This window comes from Dasypus novemcinctus, chromosome 11 (genome assembly GCF_030445035.2).
Source record: "Dasypus novemcinctus isolate mDasNov1 chromosome 11, mDasNov1.1.hap2, whole genome shotgun sequence".
Lineage (NCBI taxonomy): Eukaryota > Metazoa > Chordata > Mammalia > Cingulata > Dasypodidae > Dasypus > Dasypus novemcinctus.
In genome coordinates this window covers 73,595,094-73,611,030 of record NC_080683.1, presented here as the reverse complement: position 1 = coordinate 73,611,030, position 15,937 = coordinate 73,595,094, and the positions used below count along the sequence as shown (strand labels likewise).

General features: G+C 37.0%; 1 protein-coding gene across 2 annotated transcripts in view; it reads left to right on the top strand.

Moving 5' to 3' along the window:
• Positions 1–2,448: 2,448 nt before the first annotated feature.
• The window catches only part of FBXL4 (F-box and leucine rich repeat protein 4), a 93,603-nt gene continuing 80,114 nt past the window's right edge, over positions 2,449–15,937 (top strand). Inside the window, exon 1 of one of the 2 annotated variants that reach the window (XM_012527310.4) lies at positions 2,449–2,692. The gene's annotated coding sequence lies outside the window, so the exon portion shown is untranslated. The remainder of the gene's footprint in view (positions 2,693–15,937) is intronic. The other variant, XM_004463785.4, reaches the window with a different exon arrangement.

The window sequence follows — 15,937 nt, the reverse complement described above, 5'->3', positions numbered from 1 at the left end:
CTTGACCTCAGAGAAGACCTTACTTGAGAACCAATGATAGAAAACCAGAGGAGCTCATTGTGAGGACATTTTTGGCTCTCTCTGAAGTGTGCTGAATATCTCTACCTCTCTGATACAGTATTTTATTGTTATGCACATGCATAGTTCTGAATTTTATAATTGGTAGATATTTCATTTTAAGATGTAAAAATCACTTGGAATTAGTAGAAGGTATAGTGGTGAGATTGTTTCAAGAGATAGGGACAAAGAAGAGTGTCTGAACCTGCTGCTGCTTTGCCTGCCTCCCATTTGAGTAGAACATTATAACTTTTGAAGCTGATATAGAATGGGTCATAACCAGCTTGCTGAGCTGGTGACTTTATGCACAATTAAGCCTTGTTGGGACTTTCTTTATTTGTAATAATGCTATTACAGTGTGGGATGCTATTCTGTTTCAAACAACATTCCATTTAATAAGTAGGCATTAGTTCACCATTAAATCAGGGCCATCACTAACTGATAAGCATCACCACTTTCCTTCCCTCTCCTGCCCAAAAGCACGTCAATGGCATGTCCTTTGAGAGAAGGAACATTGGAAGGGGGATAGATTGAGCAACAATGACCAAAATGCAGTCTAGTCACAGAGATGGAACTTTCTCCCAGTCTTTTCCTTTCTTTAAATATAAATATACATACTTTTCAAGAAGCACTTTAAGTGCCATTAAAAACAAAACTAAACAAAACTACTAAATAAAAAAAAATAGCATGTCTCTTAGACATTGAGGAAATGAAAATGCATGGAGTGGCATATAAAAGATGAGCACTGAAAGATAAGAACAAGAATGTTGAATAGAAACTCAAAAAACTACCACTCTACTCAATAGCATGAATAACTTTCACAAACCTAATGTTGGGAGAAAGAAGCCAGAATCAAAAGTACCCAAAGTACTTAAAGTTCAAAATTTGGCAGGGTCAAACTATGGTAACAAGTCAGGATAATCGTTACCCTTGGGGAGGAGTAAGAAGTAGTGGTTGAGGAGAGCATGAAGGAGACTTTCTGGGTGCTAGTAATGATCTATGTTTTTTTTTATCCAAAAGTTTGATAATGGGTTTTTTCACATTTAATTGAATTGTACACTCATATTTTGTGTTCTCTACTGAGTATTTCTTATACTTCAATGAAAAGTTTATTTTAAAATTGTGTTAGGAATGAGAAACTGCTTCAGTTAGACCCTGCAGACATCAACCTAAGTCTCACTGCAACCATAGAGGGGTCAGTTCTACTTACTTACTAATAAATAATTTTTAATCCACTTTTATTAGAATAGATTTAGATTTACAGAAAAATTGCAAAAACAGTAAAGCGAATTCCAGTATACCATCACCCAGTTTCCCCTATTGTTAACATCTAACATTACAATGGTACATTTTCACAAACTAGAAACCAACATTGGTATATTTCTATTACCTTATTCTCCACTTTATTCAGGTATATCTGAATAGTTATATATAATCAATAGCTATATCTAAATCAATATAGTTGAACTAATGTTCTTTTCTGTTCCAGGATCCCATCTGAGATATCACTTTATATTTAGTCGTCTTGTCTCCTAAATTCCCTCTGGTTTGTGATAATTTCTCAGTCTTTCCTTGTTTTTCATCATCTCGACAGTTTTGCGGGGTAAGGTATTTTGTAGAATACCTTGGTTTGTCTGATGTATTCATCACACTATATACATCAACTTGACTGATGAGGATGCTAACCTTCACCTGGCCAAGGTAGTGTTTACCAGGTTTCTCCACAGTATTCCCTCCCCTGTTATTTGGAAGGAAGTCACCAAGTGCTGCCCACTTTGCAGGGGAGGGGGTGTTAAACGTTATTTTAAATTTCCGTTTTGTCTGTTTTATACTGCACATCATATATTAGCTCAGTTTATAAGTTATAAATATCCTTGTTATTTTACCTCTTTAGGAGTAATTAGCAAGTAATGTGTGGCCCAACATCTCAAATGTTTCTCCATCTTAATGGAAACTTTAACTGGATAAATACGATGCACACTAAAGAAAGGACGATAGTGTACCTACTGAAAATAAATGATAAATGCCTGAATAAAGGAGACTTGTGAGCATCTTCTTCATCAGCGGTAATCACGGCTTCTGTGTCCGGAAGGAAATGGGCCTACAAGGAAAGGTTTGTATCTTGGGCAGCGGAGGTTTGCGCTTCGTGTAATATATAGAAGGTCTATAATGTGTTCAACTTTTCCACTCAGGATCGTTACCATCCGTAAACCCTAGCCATCGCTTAAGCCACCAATTCTGGATTGAAGAAACCCTAATACGATAGACCACAGCTGGCAGCCTGCTGCAAAAGACGACTTATTCCGCATAAGATTTCAAACGCCAGCCGCGTTGCCGTAACTGGGCAATTTATAGTACCGACCTGAGTAGGCGGCCGGTAAGAAGCTCCTCCTCCCGGCCCAGGAGCCTGCGGGGCAGACTCCGCGAGCGCCTCCCGCGCTGGTAGCGCGGCCCTCCCTCCTGGCCCCGCCCTTCGCGGCCTCCGCGTCTGACTTCCGGGTCGCGCAGGGACCCGCTCGCCGCCGTCGCGCCGCAGCGTGGGAGTCTGGGAGCCGCCCCCGTGCCTGGGCGTCCGCGCGCCGCCTAGTCGCTGGTGAAGCCCGCGGCGCGCGCCTCTCCCGGACTCTGCCGGCGGGTACGGCCCTTCCTTTTCTTTTTCCTGCGGTCTCCTTTGGCGCTGGGGGGGTGGCGAGGCCGAGGCCGAGGCCGAGGCCGGGCGCCCTGCTGGGGGAACCTGGGCGCCGGGCCAAACACCCTGACACCGCGCCGCGCTAGCCGGGCTTGCTGGAATCCTGAAAACAGTTTATATGTATTGAGCGCTGCTTCTCTGCACCAGTCTGTTCGCAGGGCGTGAAGCGTCATCTGGACGTGCGCTCGACGCAGGGTTGTTTATACCGCGGAGTCTGCGGCCTCAGGCCCACACGTTTTGTTGTCTCGGCCGTCCCCGCGTCGTACTTGTTGCTCGTGTACCTGCTGTCTTGATTTACCATTGACGTCGATGGTTTTTGTCCTACCAGGCCCATGTGTTTACTCAGGATTGCCACACGCTGCTTGGCTGCAACCTCGTTTCTATGTTTAGGGGTGGCCTTATAGTGTGACCTGGCCTGCTTGTCAGGATGTTTGCAAATGGGGTGGTTTTGCATTTCAGCGATGGTTTCCCAAATAGTCATTGCCACCAAGTTTCCAGATACATTAACTAATTGAAATATACAAATAATTTGGGTGTAATACAAACCTGTGATGTGTAGCCTTGGCAGGGATCTCCGTCTGGTCCCTATGCCTTGGAATGCTCACTGACACCAAGTGCGGATAACTGCTAGTTCCAGTCAGTTGGAAGAAACGAGCTAACAGCTATCTTTACAACTGTCTGGCTTGCACTCGTTAGTTTCTTAAACTCAGAATACAGGCACATTTTTTCTTCAAGTTCACTTAATGCTCGTGTGGCTTTATACTACCTATTGTTCCTGTTAGTTGAGTAGAGGAAGATTTTCCAGACAAATCATCGCTCCTGTTCATTACTAGGATATAGAAACAGTACTGAATTTACATATTGATTTTGTACCAGCCACTTTGCTGAATTCGTTTATTAGCTTTGGTAGTTTTGTTGTGGAATTTTCAGGGTTTTCTCTATATAGGATTATATGTACAAATAGGGGAAGTTTTACTTCTTCCTTTTTGTTACTTTTTCTTGCCTAATTGCTCTGGCTAGACCTTCCAGTACAACTTTGATTAACAGCGGTAATTGTGGGCATCCTTGTCTTATTCCTGATCTTAGAGTGAAAGCTTTCAGTCTTTTAACATTGAATATTATGTAAGCTTGGATTTTTCATTTATGCCTTTTATGATGTTGAAGTTTCTTTCTGTTCCTAGTTTTCTAAGTGTTTTTATCCAGAAGAAGTGCTGGATTTTTGTCAAATGATATTTGCATAAATTGAAATGGTCATGTGGGTTTTTCCCCTTTTTTCTTTTAATGTGGTGTATTAATTAGTTGAATTTCTTATCTTGAAACACCTTTGCATATCTGGGATAAATCTCTCTTGATTATGGTGTGTAATTCTTTTAATATGCTGTTGTATTCAGCTTGTTAAGGATTTTTTGCATCTATAGTCCTAAGAGTTAATGGTCTATAATTTTCTTTTTGTAAGGGTCTTTTTCTGGCTTTTGAATTAGGGTAATTTTGGCTTGGCCTCATAGAATGAATTAGGAAGGATTCCCTCCTCTTCAATTTTTGGAAGAGTTAAGCAGGATTAGTACGAATTCTTGGAAGGTTGGGCAAAATTCACCCATGAAGCCATTTGGTCCTGGGCTTTTTTTTTTGGTTCAGAGGTTTTTGATTACTGATTCAATCTCTTGTTATTGGTTAATTGAGATCTTCTATTTGTTCTTGAGTCAGTGTAGGTAGTTTCTGTATTTCTAGGAATTTGTCCCATTATATCTAGGCTATCTAATTTGTTGTCATATAATTTTTCATAGTATCCCTTTAGAAACCTTTTTATTTCTGAGGGGTTGGTAGTAATGCCCTCCTTTACATTTCTAATTTTAGTTATTTGTGGCCTTTTTTTTTTCTTTATCAGTCTAGCTAAAGGTTGTTGGTTTTATCGATCATTTCAAGGAACCGACTTTTGGTTTTGTTGATTCTATTTTTTTGTAATTCTTAATTTTACATCTACCCACCCTATTCTTTGTTATTTCCTTCCTTCTGCTGGCTTTGGGTTTAGTTTGCTCATTTTTTCTAGCTCCTTCTGTTGTGAGGTTACATCTCTCACTTGAGAAGAAAGAAGTGAAATAAGAAAGAAGATCTTTTTTAATGTAAATATTTAGAGCTATATATTTCCCTCTCAGAACTGCCTTTGCTGTATCCCATAAGTTTTGGTATGTTGTGTTTTCATTTTCATTAGCCTCATTTTCCTAATTTCCTTTATGATTTCTAAGTTGATCCATTGGTTGTTTGAGAGTATGATGTTTAATTTCCACATATTTGTGATCTTTTCCATTTCTTCGTTACTGGACATATATCTTCATTTCATTGTGATCAGAGAGGATACATTTTATGATTTCAGTATTTGAATTTGAGACTTATTTTTTTACCTAATATATGGTTTACCTTGGTAGATGATCCATGTGCACTAGGGAAGAAAGTATATTATTCTGCTGCTATGTGAAATGTTCCATGTTAGGTCTGGTTGGATTACAGTATCATTAAAGTCTTGTATTTCCTTATTGATCATCCGTCTAGATGTTTTATACATTATTGAAAGTGGTGTATTAAAGTCTCCTACTATTATTAGTATGGAACTGCTATTTCTCCTTTCAGATCCATCATCAATATTTGCTTCATATATTTTGGGGCTTTGCTTTTACGAGCATTTACATTTATAATTGTCTTTTTTTTTTTTAAGATTTATTTATTTATTTAATCCCCCCCCTCCCCTGGTTGTCTGTTCTCTGTGTCTATTTGCTGTGCCTTGTTTCTTTGTCTGCTTTTGTTGTCGTCAGCGGCACCGGAAGTGTGGGCGGTGCCATTCCTGGGCAGGCTGCACTTTCTTTCGCGCTGGGCGGCTCTCCTTACGGGGCACACTCCTTGCGTGTAGGGTTCCCCTACGCGGGGGACACCCCTGCGTGGCAGGGCACTCCTTGCGCGCAGCGGCACTGTGCATGGGCCAGCTCCACACAGGTCAAGGAGGCCCGGGGTTTGAACCGCGGACCTCCCATGTGGTAGACGGACGCCCTAACCACTGGGCCAAGTCCGTTTCCCTATGTCTTCTTTTTTGAATTGATCTCTTTATCAGCATTTAGTGACCTTCTTTGTCCCTCATAACAGTTTTGACTTAGTCTTTTTTATCTGATATTAGTATAATGACCCCAGCTCTCTTGGTTACTTATTGTATAGTATATGTTTTTTTCATCCATTCACTTTCATCTTACTTGTATCTCTGAATTTAAGTTGAGTCTCTTTTAAACAGCATATGGTTGGTCGTGCTATTTTAAAAATCCATTCTGCCATTCTCTCCTTTTGAGAAACTGAAGAGTTTAACTTATTTATAGTTAAAATAACTACTAATAATGTAGGACTTTTTCTGCCATTTTGCTATTTGGTCTTTTTAAGTCTTAAGCCTTTTTTATCCCTCATTCTCAATTAATGGGTGTTTTCATATTTATTTGATTGTAGTGTACCATTTTATGTCCCTTCTCATTTCCTTCTATATATATTTTTCAGATATCTTCTTTGTGATTACCATGTGCTTAAATTTAATATCGTAAACCTAAAACAATCACATTTTGATACCAACTTAATTTCAATAGCATACCCGTACACTGGTCCTATGCCTTTACATTTCCAACCTTCTTGTTGTACTTCTTACAAATTATATCTTTATACATTTTACATCCAAAATCATAAATTTATCATTACTTCTAAGCATTTTGTATTTTAGAACTTGAAAGAAGTAAAAGTGGAGCTATATACCAAAAATACAATTCAATACTACTAGCCTTTTATAATTACCTGTATGATTACTTTCAGTGGAGGTCCTTATTTCTTTATGCCACTGTCTAGTGTCCTTTCCTTTCGGTCTGAATAACCCCCTTTAACCTTTCTTGTAGGGCATGTCTAGTTGTGACAAACTCTTTCAGCTTTTGTTTATGTGGAAATGTCTTTATCTTTCCCTCATTTTTGAAAGACAGTCTCACCATCTTGTTTGGCAATTATTTTCTTTCAGTACTTTAAATATTTTATCCTACTATCTTCTTGCCTCCATGGTTTCTTATGCGAAATTGGCACTGTAATCTTATTGGAACACCCTTATATATAACATGCTGCTTTTTGTTACAGTTTTCAGAACTCTCTCTTTGTACGTGTCATTTAGACTATTATGTGTTTGGGCCTGGCTCTTTTCTAGTTTGACCCGTTTGGTGTCCACCGGGCTTCTTGAATGTTTCTTTAAATTTGGGTAGTTTTCTGCCATTATTTCTCTTAATTTTCCTTCTGCCCCTTTCTCTGTTTTTTCTCCTTGCTGAACTTCTGTAATGCATTCATTGGAATGTGCATGATGGTGCCTCATAGGTCTCTTAGTCTCTCTTCTCTTTTTCTTATTTTTTCTCTCTTCTCTGCCTGAAATATTTCATTTGTTTTGTTTTCAAGTTCACGGATTCTTTTCCCAGTTGTAACCTGCTATTTAAACCTTCTAGAGAATTTTTCATTTTAGGTATTCTGGTGTTAAACTCCAGTATATTTGTTTGGTTCCTTTTTAAAATTATGAACTCTTGATTGCAATTTTTTTTTCATTCATTCATTTTTTCCCCCTGATATTCTTAATTCTTTCTCTATTTTTTCCTTTATCTTCTTGAGCATACTGATGATCATTTTTTAAAAGACTTTGTCTGGTATATCCAAAGTCTTGTCTTCTTTATTGGTGGTTTCTGGATTTTTACCTTGTTCCTTTGGGTAGGCCATTATTTCTTGTTTTGTTTGCCTTGTAATCTTTTGTTTCATATTGTACATTTTAATATTTTAAAGTGTTAACTCTAGTATTTAGTTTCTCAGTTGTCTGTCCCTTAAGGGATATGACTAATTTCCTTGGGTGTCAGGAGTTAAAAACAAAATAGAAATGCAAAAAATAACTTTTACCATTTTTGCAAATTCACATTGGCTCTCGATTGTCTTGTGCTCTCCTTCAGAGTTTAGTACCACTATCAAGACCTGCCTGAGACTAAAATGAAGTGCAGGGTTCTCTCAGTCTTTTCTGAGTATCAGTCTTGTCCTGGCCTATTTACACGAATTCAAATGCTCTTGTTACTTACTATGAAATAGACTTTCTCCCCCTCTTGATTGTTCCATTGCATGACTTAAAGAAAGTAATTCTTTTCCCCAGGCTGTTTTGACTTGTTTCTTGATATTGCTTATTTGTCCACAAGCATGTTTTCCCTGCAGGTAAGTTCTGGGAATGAGAGCCAGAGAGGAGTTTCCTGGTTCATCTTTCAGGCTGCACCCAATAGATTGACACCAACATGTAGGGACTATTTATGTAGGGATTATTCTGCTCCCTACAGAACAGGGCCAGAGGCCCACACTGTAATGAGGGGTTGGGAATGGAGTGAGAGGGGGACCCAGCAAAGATGCTATGAGCTTCCACCATTTTTAAAAGCTGTGTTTTCTTGATTTGGCACACACCCATTTACTGCAATCCTTGGACTGTTTTCTGGAGTTCTAAGGAAGATAGGTCTTCCAATTTTTACTGTTCAAAGATTCTTTGGGATAACAGCACCCTGGGGCATCTTATGCCACAATCTGAGCCAACTGGAAGCAAATTTATTTGTCTTTTGATTGGAATACTTTCTTGAGTATTGTTTCTAGGTGAAGTTATGGGAAGTATACTTGGACGTCCTTTTTTTTGTTGCTTGTTTTTCTATGTGAATAATAATTTGAGGCAGTTTTTTACCTTTAGAATTTCTGTACTGCTACATTATTTTCTAGAATTTCTTTAAATTTTACTTCATCAGCTTCAGTTCCTTCTTGAATTCATATTATATAGATAATAGATTTCTTGTATTGGGCTCTAGGTCTTACTTTTTTTTTTCTCATTCATTTTCATATTATTTTGGCCATCATGTTTTTAATTTTCAAGATCTTTCATTTTCCTATTGATTCTTTTTCTTACTAGCTTGTGTTTCTTTTAGGGATCCTATAACCTGTTAACACCCTCATAATTATTTTTAACTATGATTTGCATTCATTTTTACTGGAAACCATTTGCTCTAATTGCCCAATTTGTTTCTCTCTCTTTAAGATGACTAGCTCTCCTACTATGTATGAAGACAGATCTATAGTCACTGATTTCTTCCTAGTCTGGAATCCCTCTGAAGTCAAGAAGGTCACTATTGTCTTTCCAGGCAGGTCATTCCCTAAAGTGAGAGATCTTAACCTTTTGTGCTCAATGGACCCCTTTGCCAGTCAGGTGAAAACCATGAACCCCTTACTGAATCCACACTATACTGTGTATTATTTAATAAATAAATCACACCTGCACGTCCCACAAGAATAATATTTTTTTGAATTTCAATTTGAGTTCATGGACCCCTTGTTAGGAACCTCTGCCCTAAGGTGAAGTGAGTGGTTGGGGCTCTGTGAGCAGGCTTTGCTCTGATCATGATGAATGAGCAGAACATCCAGACTGGTAGATGTCCTTCAGGGTGTGCTGGTTGAGAACAGACTAATAAACTTAGGCTCCCCTATAAACAAGCTGATACTTGGGTATCAGATCTTGTAACATGACTTATCATTTGCTTCAGAACAAATAAGGACTAAACAACAAAAGCATACAGAACATTTCCATCACCCCAACAATACTCTGTGAAGCCTTTTTATCGTCTTTTAGTCAACGCCTCCTTCCCTAATGTCTGGCAACCACTGACCTATTTCCCTTCCCTATAGTTTTACCTTTTTCAGAGTATACTATAAATAAATATTCACGGATCATTTCCAGCCTGGCTTCTTTTACTTAACAAAATGCATTGAAGATTCATCTATATTATTGCCTAATTAAATAGTTCATTCCTTTTTATTACTGGTAATATTTCCTTATATGGCTGCATCACTGTTTATCCATTTACCTGTTGAAAATCATCTTGGATGTTTCCAGTTTAGGATGATTATGAATAAATCTATAAATGTTCATATGCAGATTTTTCTTTTAATACAGATATTCTGTACACTTTGATAAATACCTAGGAGTGGGATTGCTGGATCATTTTGTAAGATTATAGTAAACTTCATAATAAACTGCCAAACTGTTTTTCCCAAGTGGTTATACCGTTTTGCATTTCTACTTGCAGTGTTTGCAGCATCTGATTATTTTCTTAAAATTTGATTAATCTGTAATTCTTCCCATATTTAAGATATTAAATACTATTTGTCTAAAGCTGATCTTTTTCAAACTATTCTTGATACCACTTTTCAGTAAAATGTTTGCTATTTTGTATTTATGATCTATTTGAACATTGGCCAGTTTGGTCTATATGATACGGTGTTTTTTATTTTTTATACAACTTAATTTTATTGATACACATTAATAAAGCATATAGTTCATCCACTATACCACAATCACTATACCACAATCAGTGGTATAGTATTTGGTATTATCACATAGTTGTACATTTATCTCTTCCATTATTATTAGAGCATTTTCATTATTTCAGTAATACTAATAAACAGAAAACAAAAACGAACATTCATTGCTCAGTTTCTCTATTTCCCCTGTACATGGATGCTGTTTCTGACTATTCTTGCACAATTAATTATTTGTTTATTAAGCAGTTTTATTGAGGTATGTTCACATCCCATACCATGTATCCAAAATATATACTCAATGGCTTTTAGTATAATCACAATGTTGTGCATTCATCACCACAAAAAGTTTTAAAACAATTTCATTACTCCGAAAAGAAAAACTCCACATCCCTCAGAAGTTCTTCCCCAACCCTATAGAACCACTAATCTAATTTCATCTTTATAAACTGATTTATATTTACATTTTATATAAATGGAATCATATGTAGTACTTTGTGTCTGGTTTCTTTCACTTAGCATAGTGTGGTTTTTTAAAAAATCTGATATTAACATCTTGTGTTAACATACATTTGTTAAGTTTCAAAGAAAATGGTCTTATATATGTAATTTTACCCATATTTATATTTCACGTATGGTTTTACTGTGCTATACAGTCCCATGTTATATGTTTTAGCTTTCCTTCTAGTAATATCATGGCCTCAGACTTTCCCTTTAAACCACTTTCATACCCACATGATAGTACTGCTAGTTACAAACATTATGTTGGGCTTTCACCTTTTTTGTTAATTTCTGAAGATTACCAAACATCCTTTTTACCAGTTCTGTTTAAGTTAACCCTCAACTTTCCATTCTGAACCTCATTCTAGTTTCTGGTGACCAATAAAGTTATTAAATTCATGAGATTACATAGTACACAATCATAAAGTATTTGTCCTTTTGTGTCTGAATTGCTTCACTCAACATAATGTCTTCTGGGTTCACTGGTGTTGTCATATACTTTATGACTTCATTTCTCCTTACAGCTACATAATATTCTATCGTGTGAAGACACCAGTTTGTTTACTCATTCATCAGTTGATGGACACCTGGGTTGTTTCCAACTTTTGGCAATTGTGAATAGTGCCGCTGTGAACATTGGTGTGCAGATGTCGTCCTGTCACTGCTCTCAGTTCTTCTGGGTATATACACAGCAGTGGTATTGCAGGTCATTTGGCACATCTATGTTCAACTTCTTTAGGAACTGCTAAACTTTAGTCCTCCACAGTGGCTGTACCATTCTACATTCTCACCAACAGGGAGTAAATGTTCCTATCTATCCACATCCTCTGCAACACCTGTAGTTCTCTTTTTAATAGTGGCCATTCTAATATGTGTGAAATGATAGATATCTCATTGTATCTTTGATTAAGATTTCTCCAAACACTAGTGGTGTTGAACACTTTTTTCATGCCATTTGCATTTCTTCTTTGGATGAATGTCTATGCAATCTTTTCCCATTTTTTAATTCTGTCTTTTTATTGTTGAGTTGTAGCATCTCTTTATATTAAAATGCTTATCAGATATGCAGTTTCCAAATAACTTTCTCCCATTGAGTCAGTTGCCTTTTCATCTTTTTGACAAAGTCCTGTGAGTGCAAAAATGCTTGATTTTGAGGAGGTCCCATTTATCTGTTTTTTCTTTTGTTGCTTGTGCTTTGAGTATAAGGTCCAAGAAACCTCAAGGTCTTTAAGATGTTTCTTTACATTTTCTTCTAGTAGTTTTATGGTTTTAGCTTTTATATTTAGGTCTTTGATCCATTTTGAGTTGATTCATGTATGGGAAGTGAGAGAGAAATAGGGGTCTTCTTTCTTTAATTATGGCTATCCAGTTCTCCCAGCACCATTTGTTGAAGAGACTGTTTTGTCCCATTAACATGACTTTGGTACGTTTGTGAAAACTGGTTGACTGTCAAGGTAAGAGTATATATCTGGACTCTCAATTCTGTTCCCCTGATCGATGTGTCTGTCTTTATGCCAGTACCATGCTGTTTTGATCAATGTAGCTTTGTAGTATGTTTCAAGGTCAGACAGTGAAATTCCTCCCACAATGGTTTGTTTTTTAGAATGCTTTTGGCTATTCAGGTGCACTTTCCCCTCCAAATGAATTTGATCATTGCCTTTTCTACTTCTGTAAAGTAGGCTGTTGTAATTTTGACTGGTATTGCACTGAATCTTTTAAATTATTTTGGGTAGGATTGACATCTTGATGGTATTTATTCTTCCATTCCGTGAACGTGGAATGACCTTCCGTTTAAGTCTTCATTGATTTCTTTTAGCATTGTTTTGTAGTTTTCTGCATATAGGCCCTGTATGTCTTTTGTTAAATTGATTCCTGTGTCTTTTTGTTGCTATTGTAGATGGAATTTTTTCCCTGATTTCCTCCTCAGATTATTCAGTACAAGGGTAGAAAAAACATTTTTGATTTTTGCATGTTGATCTTGTATCTTGCCACTTTACCGAACTCATTTATGAACTCTAGTAGCTTTGTCATAGACATTTCATCATTTTCTATATATGGGATCATGTTTTTGGTGAATAGTGGGAGTTTTAGTCCTCTTTTCCTATTTGGGTGCTTTTTATTTTTATTTTTTTCTTGTCTAATTCATCTAGCTAGAACTTCTAGTACAGTGTTGAATCAGTGGTGACAGTGGGCATCCTTGTCTTGTTCCTGATCTTAAAGGGAAAGCTTTCAACCTTTCTCCATTGAGTGTAATGTTGGCTGTGGGTTTTTCATATATGCCTTTTATCGTTTTGAGGAATTTTCCTTCTATTCCTGTCTTTCAAAAGTGTTTTTTATCAAGAAAGGATGCTGGATTTTGTTGAATGCCTTTTCTTCATTGATCAAGATGATCATGTTTTTGTTTCCTTCATTTTGTTTATGTGGTATATTTACTTAAAATGATTTTCTTATGTTGAACCACTCTTGCATACCAGAAATAAATCCTACTTGGTCATGATGTATAAGTCTTTTGATATGCTGTTGGATTCTATTTGCAAGTATTTTGTTTAGAATTTTCCATCTATGTTCATTAGAGAGATTGGTCTATACTTTTCTTGTGGTGTCTTTTCTGTCTTTGGTATTAGGGTGATGGATAAAATGTGTTGGGTAATTTTCCTTCCTTTTCAGTTTTTTGGAAGCGTTTAAACAGGATTGGTGTTAATTTTCAAAATACTTGGTAGAATTCACCTGTGAAACCATCTGGTCCTGAATTTTCTTTGTTGGGAAATTTTTGATGACTGAGTCAATCTCTTTAAGTGTGATTGGCTTTTAAGTTCTTGGAGTGTCAGTGTAGGTTGTGCATTTCTAGGTATTTGTCCATTTCATCTAGGTTGTCTAGTTTGTTGGTATACAATTTCTCATAATATATCCTCTTATGATCCTTTTATTTCTGTGGAGTCAGTCGTAACTTCCCTACTTTCTTCTCCGATTTTGTGTCTTTTCTCTGTTATTTCTTTTGTAGTCTAGCTAGGGGTTTGTCAATTTTATTGCTCTCAAAGAATCAACTTTTGGTTTTGTTGATTTACTCCATTGTTTTTTGTTCTCAATTTCATTTATTTCTGGTCTGATCTTTTTTATTTCCCTCTGCTTGCTTTGGGAATGGTTTGCTATTCTTTTCTGGTTTTTCCAGTTGTTCATATAGAAATTTGAGTTTAGCTCTTTCTTCTTCTTTTTTTTTAGATTTAATTTTTATTTATTTCTCTTCTCCCCACTCCCCCACCCCCGCCCCCATTTCCCCCAGTGTCTGTTCTCTGTTTCTATTTGCTGTGTATTCTTCTGTGCTTGTATTCTCATTAGGTGGCTCCGGGAACTGATCCTGGGATCTTCCAGAGTGGGAGAGAGGTGATTACTCTCTTGCTCCACCTCAGCTCCCCTGTTCTGCTATGTCTTCTTATTTTCTCTTCTCTGTGTGTCTTGTTGTGTCATCTTGCTGCACCAGCTCTCCAGATTAGCCTGCACTCCTGCGCGGGGCAGCTTTTCCCGTGTGAGGCAGCATTCCCATGCAGGGTGGCTCTCCTGCAAAGGGCTGCATTCCCCCATGGGCCGGCACTCCGCCTGGGCCAGCTCCCTTCACCAGGAGGCCCTGGGCATTGAACCCTGGACCTCCTGTATGGTAGATGGGAACCTGATTGGTTAAGCCACATCTGTTTCCCTCTTCTTTTTTCATATAGGAGTTTAGGGCTATAAATTTCCTTGTCAGGTCTGCCTTCGCCATATCCCATATGTTTCGATAAATTGTGTTCTCATTTTCATTTATATATTTACTAAGTTAACTTACCATTTCTTCTTTGACCCATTGATTAAGAGTGTGTTGTTCAGCCACACATTTACAAATTTACCTTTTTCCTATTATTAATTTCCAGTTTCATTGTTATGATCTGAGAAAGTGCTTTGTATGATTTCAGCCTTTTTGTATTTATTGAGACCTGCATTGTGACCTAACAGAGAAACTTTTTCCTCTAACATGGAGAAAAATCCATGAGCACTTGAAAAGAATGTATAAACTGCTAAGTTTGGGTGCAGCATTTTATATGTGTCTGTTAGGTCTAGCTTGTTTATCATATGTTTCAAGTTCTCAGTTTCCTTGTTGATCTTTTTAGTTGGTCTATCTAATATGAGTGATGTGTTAAGGCCTCCAGCTATTATTGTATAGATGTCTATTTTTCCCTTCATTTTTGCCAGAGTTTGCCTCGTACATTTTGGGGTACCTGGTTAGGTGCATCGATATCTGTGACTGTTATTTCTTCCTGGTGAATTGTCCCTTTTTGAAATATATAATGGCCTTCTCTATCTCTTACATTTTTGCATTTAAAGTCTGTTTTGTCTAACATTAGTATAGCTACCCCTGATCTTTTTTTTAAGTTACTGTTGATGTGGTGTATCTTCTTCTAATCTTTCACTTTCAACCAGTTTGTATCCCTGGATCTAAGGTGAGTCTCTTATAAGCAGCATATGGATGGCTTATGTTTTTTATCCATTCTCATCCTGTATCTTTTGATTGGAGAGTTTAATCCATTCACATTCAATGATATTACTGTAAATGCATTGTTTACTTCCATCATTTTATTCTTTTGTTTTCATATGTCACATCTTATTTTTATGTACCTTTTTACTCTTTTGGTTATACTTTTTTATTTTTTCTTCTATACTCTCCTCCAAGCTTCTCTTTCCTTTTTCTTTCAGGTTCTAAGACTTTCTTTAATATTTCCTGGGAAGGTGGATTCTTTTTTATGAAATCTTTTAGTGTCTGTTTGTTTGTGAAGATTTTAAACTCACCTTCATATTTGAAGGACATTTTGGCTGGATAAAGAATTCTCATCTGGCAGTTTTTCTCTTTCAGTATTTTAATTGTGTCATACCACTCTCTTCTTGCCTCTGGTCTTACTCAGCATTCCTTGTATGCAATGGTTTGCTTCTCCCCAGCTGCTCTAAGAATTTTCTTTTTATCTTTGACGTTTGACGTTCTAAGTAGTATTTGTTTTTGAGTAAGTCTAATTGCATTAATTTTGATTGGGGTATGCTTTACTTCTTGGGCTTGTACGTTCATTTCTTTCATGAGAGTTGGCAAATTTTCAGCTATTATTTCCTTAGATAACTCTGCCCCCTTTTCCTTCTCTTTTTCCTTCTGGAACTCCCATGATATGTATGTTGTTGTGTTTCGTGTTCTCATCCTACTGAACCCTTGCTCAATTTTTTCCATTCTTTCCTCTCTTGGTTCTTTTCTTTCTTCATTGTGTGTTTTTTTTTTTTGTTTTTTTTTAAAGATTTATTTATCCC